This window comes from Schistocerca nitens, chromosome 3, assembly GCF_023898315.1.
Source record: "Schistocerca nitens isolate TAMUIC-IGC-003100 chromosome 3, iqSchNite1.1, whole genome shotgun sequence".
Classification (NCBI taxonomy): domain Eukaryota; kingdom Metazoa; phylum Arthropoda; class Insecta; order Orthoptera; family Acrididae; genus Schistocerca; species Schistocerca nitens.
The window spans coordinates 65,989,266-66,004,500 of NC_064616.1; positions in this window are offsets into that span (position 1 = coordinate 65,989,266).

Below are 15,235 nucleotides of genomic sequence, written 5' to 3' on the forward strand. Positions count from 1 at the left end.
CATTCGCTTCAAATTTTCAATTGATTGAACTTCATTCCCTCAAAAGCATTCGGGAGGGGCGGGGGGCGGGGGGTGTTTCGAGCCAAAATATCTTACTCTTTTGTTTTATATTATACACAAGGGACCTGTCCAATATTAGCTGAATCGGTCGGCTGTGTATGAAGTACAAACGACTCCTTTCGCAATTCCATCTACGTGTCACACATGTGCAATACAAGTATGAGAGCTTAGTTATGTATCGACGTCCTATCGAGGTAAAAATCTTTTTTTACTACTCGAAATTTCGCAGATTAGCAACAAATGCCCCTCGTCTCCTTCTGTAGGGAACACAATGGGTGTGGTCACTGTGATATTAGATTCTATAACGTGTTAGTGTGCGATAAATAATGAAATGACCAACTGTAGCGTACATTCTGTTGATGAATTCGTTCGTAAGGACTGATAATTCCATCCACGTAAACTCTACTTAAAACAGAATTAATCTTTCACCAAACCTTTTTTTTCTGTGCATAACCTGTTTTCCGGGTAATAAACTTTCTATTAGAGCAAAGATAAGAAGTTTATGTGACATTTGGGGGAAGAAGGAAGGAACTTAGGAAGGGAATTGAGCTGGCGTATGGTGGCACCAGCGCACCACGTGGAAAAGAGATTGCGAGGAGATCGATAGAGGCCAAAGACAGACTCGCAAGTAACTTGCCACTAACGCCCTCTTGGCCACCGCGGACCAGAGGCCCCAGTCAGTTTGTCAGTCATTCAGTGAATCAACGAATCAGCATTCGCAGTCCAGTGGGAGTCGCAATCGCAGTTAGCCTCTAGCTCAGACACAGGCAGTAACTAGAGACCAGAGCAGTATACTTAGTGGGACTTGTACTGCACCAGCAGTGAGGCTAACGTGGTCTATTACGGAAGAGCCTGTACCTCAACGAGTACCTTGAGTTTTAAGTAGCTTTCTTATTCTTATGAATAAAGAACCCAATTAAGACATGCATGCAGTTATAGAAAGAGGATACCGGCCGCCAAACAACATCCTCTACTTGCTTCCCACGGTACAAGCCTAGAGTGACAAGACGACACAGAAGGAATCTATAGCTTAATGTCTCATTGACGAGACTAGCTCACATGGAAGGATAGAGAAGCAAGTCGACTGTGACTTGTTCAAAGGAAGAACTTCGTCACTCACCTGAAATAAATTGGGAAAGCTATGGAATTGTAAATCTACATGGCTGAAACTGGATTTGAATAACGAACCCATCAGACACGAGTAATACGTCAAGGGCTATGACCCTCGCCTGGTAGCATAAATCTACAGTTTACACCTGTTTCTCGCTTCAAAAGATCAACAAAGAAGAACATGAAAATGAAATGTGTAACATCCAGAATGATTGTAACAAATTAGACTTGGATTTTGGGGGGGGGGGGGGGGAGGAGGGACAGCGGACTGGCTGGCTACTATATAAAATAGTGCAGTATAATGTACCAACATGAAGTCAATGCCTCGTCATCAACCACACGTGTGACGAGCAAGCTTTTGTAAAATGTGTGGTGGAGAGAACTTCGTAGAAATTCTAACGATTTTCCGCCTTACTCCATTCACATACTGAGAGAGGAAAAATGGCTATATTCTCCAGTACGTGTGCTAATATCTCCTCCAGTGGACCCTAATAGAGAAATACGATGGTGGTAGCAGATCTCTCGCACAGTCCTCCTCGAACACCAGATCTCTGATTTTACCCAACAGGGTTTCGGCTCTTTGAGCAACTGTTACTCTTTCATACTGCCGATGTCAACGGCACCACAATCTGGTGGTAATTACCCCCTGAGAGGTAATGGAATTTCCCGAGGGGTAAAAAGAAAGTTTAGATTGAGTTTCAATAACGTAACTAAATAATTTTTTAAAAGATCATTACTACTATCTGCCGTATCTACACTACAGACAACCACTACATACAAAAAAATTATGTCGGCTGATAACTGCACACTGAATACTGACAAGGTTAGAGAAACATTAACACAACTATTAAGTGTCCTATCACTGACAGCTGAATGCACACCAGTACGGAGCTGGTTTGAATCGAGAACGTTTCCGTACGGCGGAGAAGATGGAAGTGGACGAGACCCCACTGGCAGCTGCTGAAGTGTTGGATTTGCCGGCTGCGGCCGACTCTGGCGCTCTTCGTTCGCCCGGCCGCCGCTGCCTCCGTATGCAAACTTCACGGTGGCGGCTTACGCTAGCGCGCCACCACTCTGTCATTATTTCGTAACAATCTAGTACTGATTACAGAACTTACCGACATTTTATTCTTCTAATACTAGAATTAATGTGTGACTCAATCTGGTGGAGGTTACTGCTTGTGAAATGAATGTATGAGGGCTATTAGGAAAGTAAGGTCTGGCAGGATGCGAAATAGAAACGACAGTTAAATTCTGATGAAGCTTTGCACAGATGTGTCGGACAGTGTCTCTCGCACGCCTGCAGATCGCGACACGTCGGTCTTTTCAGTTCTGAGCACGTAGTGAGCACGTAAAGAAGCCTAGAACAATAGTGTCTCCCATCACGTGCGGGTGACTGCTGATAGGTTTCGCCTGAATTCACGCAACCCCACATAACGTACCTGTAGTGCATTTCCTTCTTCCTGACAATTCTTGATCGCACGCTGCAGAGGAAGTGAGGACGCCACTTTCTATGGGAAGTGTTTGATCATCCACTATACAGCCTGAACACTCCCTCTAATGTTCATCTCTACTCACGTGAACCTCTGGCTATGCAGACAACATTTTGACACAGACGACGAATCACAGACCAGCATAGAGCAGTGGCGGAAAGCACAGGCTGTTGCCCTTTATGACGAGGGTACTGGAAAGTTGGCACAACGCTACACACACATTTTACGCTTAGTACCATGCGTCTAGGAAGTAAAATTGAGTCATATGTGTCACATTTGCTTAAATATCTCATAAAGATCCATTCTCGCAGTAGACCAGATTTTACTTGATTATTCACGTCACAATAGTAAACTAACTTAACCACTGACGCTACAGCACAACAGTACACAATGTGATCAAAAGTATCCGGACACTCCCAAAATATGTTTTTCATATTAGGTGCATTGTGCTACCACCTACTGGCAGGTACTCATCACCGATCTCAACAGTCATTAGACATCGTGAGAGACCAGAATGGAGCGCTCCGCAGAACTCACGGACTTCGAACGTGGTTAGGTGATTGGGTGTCACTTGTGTCATACGTCTGTATGCGAGATTTCCACACTCCTAAACATCCTAGGTCCACTGTTTCCGATGCGATAGTGTAGTGGGAACGTGAAGGGACACGTATAGCACAAAAGAATATAGGCCGACCTCATCTGTTGACTGACAGAGACTGCCGACAGTTGAAGAGGGTCGTAGTGTGTAGTAGGCAGACATCTAGCCAGACCATCACACAGGAATTCCAAACTGCAACAGCATCTACTGCAAGTACTATGACAGGCCGGAGGTAAGAAAACTTGGATTTCATGGTCGATCGGCTGCTCATAGCCACATACCACGCCGGTAAATGCAAAACTACACTTCGCTTGGTGTAAGGAACGTAAACATGGAACGACTGAACAGTGTAAAAACGTTGTGCGGAGTGACGAATCACGGTACACAATGTGCCGATCCGATGGCAGGGTGTGGGCATAGCGAGTGCCTGATGAGCGTCATCTGCCAGCGTGTGTGGTGCCAACAGTATAATTTGGAGGCGGTGGTGTTCTGGTGTGGTCCCATTTTTCACGGAGGGGGCTTGCACCCCTTGTTGTTTTGCGTGGCACTGTCACAGCACAGGTCTACATTGATGTTTGAAGCACCTTCTTGCTTCCCACTATTGAAGAGCAATTCGGGGATGACGATTGCATCTTTCAACACGATCGAGCACCAGTTCATAATTCATGGCCTGTGGCTGAGTGGCTACACGAGAATAATATCCCTGTAATGGATTGGCCTGCGCAGAGTCCTGACCTGAATCCTATAGAACACCTTTGGGATGTTTTGGAACGCCTGGGCTACCATTCCCCAAGAAACCTTCCAGCACATTCAAGCACCTTATTAAACGTATGCCTGCGAGAGTGGAAGCTGTCATCAACGCTAAGGGTGGGCCAACACCGTACTGAATTTCAGTATTACCGATGGAGGGCGCCACGAAGTTGTTGGTCATTTTGAGCCAGGTGTGCGGATACTTTTGATCACATAGTGTATATGTCATGGCTACTACACTGCTGTAGGACATACATTGTATTATTATTATTTTTATTATTATTATTATTATCGTCGTCGTCGTCGTTGTTTTTGTTGTTGTTAGTCGCCACACACAAAGCGTTGAGAGCCTAATGTCTTGAAATTTGTCGTTTCAGAAATAATGAGTCCAGCAATGAAATGATTTGCAAATGATAGGCCTAAGTATAGCGCACAAATTTTAAGTTCACTGAATTTCAGTGGGGATGTAGACCGTGGTTGAAGCAGATGTAACTAGGGTGAGAATTGATCAGAGGAAGTATGTTTTGTAACAAGTACGTGCACTCAATGGGTATAGTTAGCTTTCTTTCTGAGGAGTTTTTAATGCTCACGATGCACTGAGAATTGGTTCATCATTCTTAAAAGAAAGATTATTGGAAATAATCTGTATGGTGCGAAAAGTGGCAATTAACACTAAACAAAGAAAAGTGCGAGGATACGATAAATCTCTCAAATCTACATCTACAGGGATACACTGCAAATCACATTTAAGTGCCTGGCAGAGGGTTCATCAAACCACCTTCACAATCCTCTATTATTCCAATCTCGTATAGCGCGCGGAGAGAATGAACACCTGTATCTTTCCGTACGAGTTCTGATTTCCCTTATTTTATCGTGGTGATCGTTTCTCCCTATGTAGGTCGGTGTCAACAAAATATTTTCGCATTCGGAGGAGAAACTTGGTGATTGGAATTTCGTGAGAAGATTCTGTCGCAACGAAAACGACTTTCTTTTAATGACTTCCAGCCCAAATCCTGCATCATTTCTGTGACACTCTTTCCCATATTTCGCGATAATACAAAACGTGCTGCCTTTCTTTGAACTTTTTTGATGTACTCCGTCAGTCCTATATAGTAAGGATCCCACACCGCGCAGCAATATTATAAAAGAGGATGGACAAGCGTAGTGTAGGGAGTCTCCTTAGTAGGTCTGTTTCATTTTCTAAGTGTCCTGCCAATAAAACCCAGCCTTTGTTTAGCCTTCCCCACAACATTTTCTATATGTTTTTTCCAATTTAAGTTGTTCGTAATTGTAATACCTAGGTATTTAGTTGAATTTACGGCTTTTAGATTAGACTGATTTATCGTGTAACCGAAGTTTGAGTTTCTTTTAACACTCATGTGGATGGCCTCACACTTTTCTTTATTTAGGGTTAACTGCCACTTTTCACACTATTCAGATATTTTTTCTAAATCGTTTTGCAGTTTGTTTTGATCTTCTGATGACTTTATTAGTCGATCAACGACAGCGTCATCTGCAAACAACCGAAGACGGCTGCTCAGATTGTCTCCCAAATCGTTTATATATCGTATATATAGATAAGGAACAGCAAAGGGCCTATAACACTACCTTGGGGAGCGCCTGAAATCACTTCTGTTTTACTCGATGACTTTCCGTCAATTACTACGAACTGTGACCTCTCTGACAGGAAATCGCAAATCCAGTCACATAACTGAGACGATATTCCATAAGCACGCAATTTCACTACGACCCGCTTGTGTGATACAGTGTCAAAAGCCTTCCGGAAATCTAGGAATACGGAATCGATCTGAAATCCCGTGTCAATAGCACTCAGCACTAAATGTGAATAAAGAGCTAGTTGTGTTTCACAGGAACGATGTTTTCTAAACCCATGTTGACTGTCTGTCAATAGACCGTTTCCTTCGAGGTAATTCATAATGTTCGAACACAATATATGTTCTAAAATCCTGCTGCATATCGACGTTAACGATATGGGCCTGTAATTTAGTGGATTACTTCTACTACCTTTCTTGAATATTGGTGTGACCTGTGCAACTTTCCAGTCTTTGGGTACGGATCTTTCGTCGAGCGAACGGTTGTATATGATTGTTATGTATGGAGCTAATGCATCAGCATATTCCGAAAGTAACCTAATTGGTATACAGTCTGGATCAGAAGACTTGCTTTTATTAAGTGATTTAAGTTGCTTCACTACTCCGAGTATTTTTACTTCTACGTTACTCATGTTGGCAGCTGTTCACTAATAGAATTCTGGAATATTTAATTCGTCTTCTTTTGTGAAGGATTTCGGAAGCCTATGTTCCGTAACTCTGCTTTGGCAGCACTGTCTTCGATAGTATCTCCATTGCTATCGTACAGAGAAGGCACAGATTGATTCTTGCCGCTAACATACTTTCTTTTGTGACGGCCTTCGTAGCGACAACACTTCGCTGTAAAAACGGCCTACAAAGTCACCGCCACACTTTTAATAGCGGGCCGACCGGTCCGCTGGAACAGTGAACAGAAAGATGAAAACACGAACACTCGGATTAAATGAAAGTCGGTACTTATCTTTATTAACGACGATACAGAACACAGTGGTGAACATGGTCTACAGAAATCTGTCTAGTTCGAGTCGGAGCGGCTTGGTCAGCGTCGGCTGACGACAAACAACAGCTCTGCTGCGATGAACACACAACTGACTAGCAGGTACACAATTCGGTGGCGAGTCTACAACTGAGCGGCGAATCCAGAACTGTCCTAGCGCTCGCGACTCCAGCGCTTAAGAAGCCAGAAGCCAGCGGTGGCGCGCGCAGACTTGCGGCGATTTCCTGTATCGCTGGCGCTGCTTATGCGGACGGCGTCCGGACTTTGATGCTGCCAACCTTTTGGCAGCGGGCTCGGTTGGCATTACTGGCTAGGATATAACACTTTCCATACGACCAGAGAATCTCTTTGGATTTTCTGCCAGGTTTCGAGACAAAGTTTCGTTGTGGAAACTGTTATAAGCATCTCGCACTGAACTCCGCGCTAAATTTCGAGCTTCTGTAAAGGATCGCCAATCTTGGTGATTTTGCGTCTGTTTCAATTTAGCATGTTTGTTTCATTGTCTCTGCAACAGTGTTCTAACCCATTTTGTGTACCAAGGAGGATTAGGTCCGTCGTTTGTTATTTTATTTGGTATAAATCTCTCGATTGCCGCCGATACTATTTCTTTGAATGTAAGCCACATCTGGTCTACACTTATATTATTAATTTGGAATGAGTGGACATTGTCTCCCAGGATGGCGTCAAGTGAATTTTTATCTGCTTTTTGGAAGAGCTATATTTTTGGATTATTTTTCGAGGATTTCGGGATTACAATATTCAGTTTCGCTACGACAACCCTGTGTTCACTAATCTCTAAATCGGTTTTGATGCTCGTTATTAACTCAGGATTATTTGTTGCTAACAAGTCAAGTGTGTTTTCACAACTGTTTACTATTCGCGTGGGCTCATGAACTCACTGCTCGAAATAATTTTCAGAGAATGCGTTTAGCACAATTTCGGGTGATATTTTATGCGTACCTCCGGAATTAAACATGTATTTTTGCAAACATATTGAGGGTAAATTAAAGTCACCACCAACTATTATCGTATGAGTCGGGTACGTGTTTGAAATCAAGCTCAAGTTTTCTTTGAACCTTCCAGCAACTGTACCATTTGAACTGGGAGGTCGGTAAAATGATCTAATTATTTTATTCCGGTAGCCAATAATGACCTCTGCCCATACTAGCTCACAGGAAGTATCTATTTCAATTTCGCGACAAGTTAAACTAATTGTAACAGCACGCCTATCTTTTCAGAACATGGTTAGGTTCTTCGCAAAATTTTTGGCTGAGATTATATCCGGCTTTAGCCAGCTTTCAATGCCTATAACGTTTTGAGCATCAGTGCTTTCTATTAGCTCTTGGAGCTCTGGTACTTTCCCAACACAGCTACGACAATTTGCAACTGTTATACCAATGGTTCCTGTACCTACGTTCTTCCTGTATTCAGCCTGCACCCTTTGTGACTGAAGCCCATCTTGTGTTTTCCCGAGACCCTCTAACATAAAAAACTGCCCAGTCCACGCCACACAGCCCCTGCTACCCATGTAGCCGCCTCCTACGTATAGTGGACACCTGACCTATTGAGCGGAATCCGAAACTCAACCACCCTTTGGCGCAAATCGAGGAATCTGGAGCCTACACGGTCGCAAAACCGTCTGAGCCTCTGATTCAGACCCTCCACTCGACTCTGTACCAGAAGTCCGCAATCGACCCTGTCGACTATGCTGCAAATGGTCAGCTCTGCTTTCATTTTGCAAGCAAGGCTGGCAGCCTTTACCACTTCTGTTACTCGCTCGAAACCAGAGAGAATCTCTTCTGATCCAAAGTGACACACATCATTGGTACCGACGTGAGCAACCACCTGCAGTTGGCTGCACCCTGTGCTCTTCATGGCATCCGGGAGGACCCATTCGATATTTGGAATGACTCCACCAGGTATGCACATGGAGTGCTCATTGGTTTTCTTACCCTTCTTGTCAGCCAAGACCCTAAGGGGAACCATGACGCGCCTAACGTTGGAGCTCCCAACTACCAATAATCCCACCCTCTGCGATTGCCCGAATCTTGCAGGCTGAGTGGTTTCCTCTGAAACAGGACAGGCGACAGCATTTGGCTCAACTACAGTGTCAGCCACAGGCAGCACCTGGAACCTGTTTGTCAGACAAACCGGGGAGGCCTTACGTGCGGCCTCCTGGGAAGTCTTTCGCCACCTGCTTCACCCCAGGGCGACCTCCCACTCGACCACAGGTGAGGTGTCGGGCTCAGTGCGAGCAGTAACTGGTTTTGCCACTGGTGAGGACCGATCGCAGGACTCTGACGTGCTGGACGTCCGTTGGATCCCCACGGCCAGCCCACAACAGTGGCGCCTATCCACTGCAGCCTCAAGCTGTGTAACTGAAGCCATCACAGCCTGAAGGTGAGGGCTGTCAATTCAACTAAATACCTAGGAACTACAATTACGTGCAACTTAAATTGGAAAGACCACATAGATAATATTGAGGGGAAGGCGAAACAAAGACTCCGCTTTGTTGGCAGAACACTTAGAAGATGCGACAAACCCATTAAAGAGACAGCCTACATTACACTTGTCCGGCGTCTGCTGGAATATTGCTGCGCGTTATGGGATCCTTACCAGGTAGGATTGACGGAGGACATCGAAAAAGTGCAAAGAAGGGCAGCTCGTTTCGTGTTATCGCGCAACAGGGGTGAGAGTGTCACTGATATGATACACGAGTTGGGGTGGCAGTCACTGAAACAAAGGCGGTTTTCTTTGTGGCGAGATCTATTTACGAAATTTCAATCACCATCTTTCTCTTCCGAATGCGTAAATATTTTTTATACCCACCTACGTAGGGAGAAATGATAATCATAATAAAATAAGAGAAATCAGAGCTCGAACGGAAAGATTTAGTTCCTTTTTCCCACGCGCCATTCGAGAGTGGAATGGTAGAGAAGTAGTATGAAAATGGTTCGATGAACCCTCTGCCAGGCACTTAAGTGTGAATTGCAGAGTAACCATTTAGATGTAGAAGCAGTACCAATTGTCTCATTGACCTGTTAGTTCGCGGTGTAACGTAACACCTACAAAAACTAAATATCATTTTTCTTTCATCATTTTAAAAATAAGTGTTCAAATATATTATTTTTCATTATGAAGTTTATGTAGACGCTAATGTTGATAGTGGTGGGGAGTGATGATACAACAAATGCCTGATTACACTCAGAGATAATGGTCTCAGAAAGTTTCGGAATCACTCGCCTGTTCCGACCCTAACAGCGCGTCTCTTAATTCTTCGCCACGGGTGACATTGTCGTGGTCGTCAGTAGAACTCACTGCTTCCCGGAGTTGCCGCTCGCGTTTAAAGTGTTCACAGCTCCAAAGTGTCTTACGTTCTGATCTAAGAAATGCTTTGCTTTACTTGAAGAGTTCATCCACTGCAGCACTTGCCATTGGATTTGCTCTATACTTCAGGAGGAGGAGACTAGTGTTTACCGTCCCGTCGACATCGAGGTCAGTAGAGAAGGAGCACGGGCTCGGATTAGGGAACGATGGAGAAACAAAGTGACCGTGCTCTTTCGATGGAACCATACCAGCATTTGCCTTAAGCGATTTAGTGAAATCATGGAAAACCTAAATCAAGATGGCCGGACACGGGCTTAAAGCTGCGTCCTCCCAAATGCGAGTCCAGTGTGCTAACCACTGCCATGTCCCGATCGGTCTCTACGCTTCACTATTAGAGATAAGGAAAGGTACGTGAACACTTCACTGTTCCTTTACGTCATTGTCCTTCACGTCACTGTTCCGCTACGCCGCTGACTGTTCCTCTCCGCGGGCATGGTTGTGTGTGATGTCCTTAGGTTAGTTAGGTTTAACTAGTTCTAAGTTCTAGGGGACTAATGACCTCAGCAGTTGAGTCCCATAGTGCTCAGAGCCATTTGAACCATTTTTTTTTGTTCCTCTCCGTCGCTGATCGTCTACGACCCTGTACATAATTTAACTTGTGATCATCACTCACATGAGCATTCACAATTGTTCTACACGCATTAACAGGAGTACTGTACCAGTGCTGTCGCAACACAACTTGCTACACACCTCGTGTTCCACAAATTTTGGTGTTGTTGAGCTCTGTATGATTTGAGTCCTCAACGGATCAGAACGTTTCATTTTTATTTACAATAACTTAACAGTTTACATAAATACTTCACTGTGACAGAGTGTTGGGGAAGATTAGCTGGCTCCAGAAGAGACACATCATCCTATCAATGTTCAGACCTCCAGCAAAAATAAGGCAGTTTGTGAGGCCTGTGAAAGATGATCTAGGGCTTAGAACGCCTGGAGTGAACAAAATACCTTGTCAGTGTGGCGCCTGCTACGTCGGCCAAAAAGTACGCACTGACGAGCAACGCCCGACGGAACACGAGAGATGCTTACGCCTACGCTGTCATGAAAAATCCGACATGGCAGAACACGCTTTAGAAATTCAACACCTAATTCTGTTCGACGAAACATCTGTCATTATGAGAATGAAGGGATTTTGAGATAGCGTCATAAAAGAAATCGTAGAAATAAAAAAATAGCTGAAAACTTCAGCAACGAGGACGGCGGTTTGCAGCTCAGCACAGCCTAGAACCCGCTCATCGCGAGGTTGAAGTGGTCGGGACGGATGCGGGACGAAAACATTGCCACAGTTGGCGAGGAAAGGAGCACCAGTGACGTTACAGCCAGCAACGTAGCTATATAACGACGAGGTCACGGCGACTCGGCAGTCATTTACCACTTGACAACGGCCGAAGAGAGCTCAGTCGGACGCTCGCGGGATTTTAACCGCCTAATCCGCCTGGAAGCCCGAGATGATATTATTATTTACAACAACAGTTTACCATTTCTATACTCATTCGTTTGGCCGCCTCATATAGCCTATAGCCAAGGGCCTGATATGTTCAGATTGATCTTAGTGGATCATTTTTATTTCTATTTTTTTTTAAATGCGTTACTCTGAAGAGCCAAAGAAACTCGTACTCCCCGCCTAATACCGAGCAGGTCCCCCGCAAGCCGCAACACAACGTGGCATGGATTCAACTAATATCTGATGTAGTGCTGGAGAAAATTGACACCATGAATCCTGCAGGGTTGTCCATAAATGCGTAAGAGTGCGAATGGGTGATCTCTCCTGAACAGCACGTTCCAAGGCACCCTGGATATGCTCAAAAATAATCATATCTGGGGAGTCTAGTGGCCAGCGGAAGTGTTTAAACTCAGAAGAGTGTTCCTGGAGCAACTCTGTACCAATTCTTGACGTGAGGGATGTCGCATTGTCCTGCTGGAACTGACTAAGTTTGTCGGAATGCACAATACACATCAATGGATGCAGGTGATCGAACAGGATGCTTACACGCGTGTTACCTGTGAGAGTTGTATCCAGACGTATCAGGGGTGCAATATCTACATCTAAGTATATACTCTGCCAGCCACGAAGCGGTGTGTGGCGGAGGGCACTATTCACGCCAAAGTCATATTTCCTCCCCTCTGTTCCACTTGCGGATTGAGCGAGGGAAAAAACGACTGTCTCATCGCCTCCGTACGACCTCTAATTTCCCATATCTTTGAATGATGATCATTGCGCGATTTGAAAGTTGATGGTAATAATATATGCTTACATCCTAGGCGAAGATCGGATTTTGGAATTTAGTGAGCAGCCCCTTCCGTTTAGCGCGTCGTCTATCTGCAAGTGTATCCCACTTCAAACTTACTATGAGATTTCTAACGATCTCGCGATGGCTAAATGTACCAGTCACGAATCTTGCCGCTCTTTTTTGGACCTTCTCAATGTCTTGAATCAGACCCATCTGGTAATGGTCCCATACAGACGAACAATACTCTAAAACTGGACGAACTAACGTATTGTAAGCAATTTCCTTTGTAGAAGGACTGCATCGCTTCACGATTTTACCAATAAACTGGAATCTAGAGTTCGCCTTGCCCGTTACTTGTGTAATCTGACCATTCCATTTGAGATAATTTCGAATAGTCACACCCAGGTACTTAAAGAATGTTACCGCTTCCAAAGACTGGGCATTTATTTTGTACTCGTTCATTAGTGGGGATTTTCGCCTTGTTATACGCAGTAGGTTACACTTCCTAACATTGAGGGATAACAGTGAGTCATTACGCTACGCATTTATTTTCTGCAAATCCTCATTGATTTGTTCTCAACTTTCGTGTGATACTATTTTCCTGTAGACTACAGCATCATCGGCAAACAGTCTAATGCCGCTTTCAATTCCCTCAACCATATCGTTTATGTAAATCGTAAAAAGCAGCGGACCTGTTTCGCTGCCCTGGGGCACACCTGACGTTACGCTTGTTTCTTTTGAAGTCTCCCCATTCAGGATGACATACTGCTCTCTGTCTGTTAGAAATCTTTCGGTCCAACCGCATATGTCATCGGATAGACTGTAAACGCGCACTTTTCGGAGCAAGCAACATTGCGGAACTGAGTCGAACGCCTTTCGAAAGTATCTAGAGCCTGTTGTAAATCATGCACAAAGAGGGCCATTTGTGTCTCGCATGACCACTGTTTCCTAAAGCCGTGCTGGTTTCTGCAGATGAGCTTCTCAGAGTCTAGAAAGGTCATCATCTCTGAACACAAAATATGTTCCATGACTCTACAACAAATGGATGTCAGTGAAATTGGCCGGTAATTATGTGCATCCGATTTTCTACCCTTTTTATAGATTGTTATAACCTGGGTCTTCTTCCAGTCCCGTGGAACTTTCCGCTGTTCCAATGATCTCTGATAGATGATGGATAAGAATGGTGCTATATTTGTAGCGTAGCCAACATATAATCTTAAGGGGATACTGTCTGGGCCAGATGCCTTTTTGGCGTCTAAGGATATTAACTGCCCGCATCTCGTGGTCGTGCGGTAGCGTTCTCGCTTCCCACGCCCGGGTTCCCGGGTTCGATTCCCGGCGGGGTCAGGGATTTTCTCTGCCTCGTGATGGCTGGGTGTTGTGTGATGTCCTTAGGTTAGTTAGGTTTAAGTAGTTCTAAGTTCTAGGGGACTGATGACCATAGATGTTAAGTCCCATAGTGCTCAGAGCCATTTGAACCATTTGATATTAACTGTTTTACAGTCCCAGATACACTAAACACTGTGTCAGCCATCCTTGCGTTTGTTCGATAATTGAAAGGGGGAATGGTGCTGCAGTCCTCTACCTTAAATGAGTTTTTGAAAGCTAGGTTTAGGATTTGGTCCTTCTGTTTATCATCATCCGTTGCATTACCCGTACTGTCAGCAAGATAAGGTATCGAATTATTTCTAGCGTTCATACCTTTTACGTACGACAGAAATTTTTGGGGTAATTTTTAGAATTTCCTGATAAAATACTGCTTTCAAATTCGTTAAAAGAATCTCTCAGTGACCTTTTGGCAGCTGCTTTCATTTCGCGTAATTTCTGTTTTTCAGCGGGGCAGTGATTGCATTTAAAACGACTGTGCAAAATTCTCTGCTTTCTCCGCAACTTCCCAATACGTTTGTTGAATCATGGTGGATCCTTTCCCTCCCCTATATTTTTTCTGGGCACATACTTCTCTAGCACGTGGTGGACAATACCTTCAAATTCCGATCAAAGATGCTCAATATCTTTGTGTCCCGCGGTGAGGGCTTGGAGCTGACTAAGAAGATATTCATTAATGACACTTTTATTTGCTTTCCCAAATAAGAAAACTCTACTTTTTTTGCAGCTTCCACTGACATAGAAGCCGGAACGACATTATGGTCGCTAATACCATCTTCTACATTAACTTCCTCAAAAATCAGGTGTGTCTGTCGCCAAGATATCTAATGTGTGCCCATCACTCAAACTGCACACGCCCTACACTGTTACAGACCTTCCACCAGCTTGAACAGTCCCCTGCTGACATGCAGGTTCTATGGATTCATGAGGTTGTATCCATGCCTGTACACGTCCATCTGCTCGATACAATTTGAAACGAACCTCGTGCGGCCAGGCAACATGTTTCCAGTCATCAGCAGTCCAATGTCGGTGTTGACGGGTCCAGGCGAGGTGTAAAGCTTTGTGTCGTGCAGTCATCAAGGGTACACGAGTGGGCCTTCGGCTCCGAAAGGCCATATCGATGATGTTCCGGTGAATGGTCCAGCATTGAAATTTCCGACCGCAGTGCCGTATTCTGCCTGGTTACAAATCTCTATATTTGAATACGCATGCCTATACCAGTTTGTTTGGAGCTTCAGTGTATACATATATTTATACAATTATATAACATTACGATATTAGTAGGACATCCTTATTTGTTACTATGAATACTAAAAGCCTTACCTCCACGGGATTAGGAATGGCCGGCCGGTGTGGCCGAGCGGTTCTAGGCGCTACAGTCTGGAACCGCGCGACCGCTACGGTCGCAGGTTCGAATCCTGCCTCGGGCATTGTTGTGTGTGATGTCATTAGGTTAATTAGGTTTAAGTAGTTCTAAGTTCTAGGGGATTTATGACCTCAGCAGTTGAGTCCCGTAGTGCTCAGAGCCATTTGATTAGGAATGTAAACTAATTTCAAACAGACCACACATAAACGCTAGCGTTGTAGCGCAACTGTACCACAAATCTGAATGC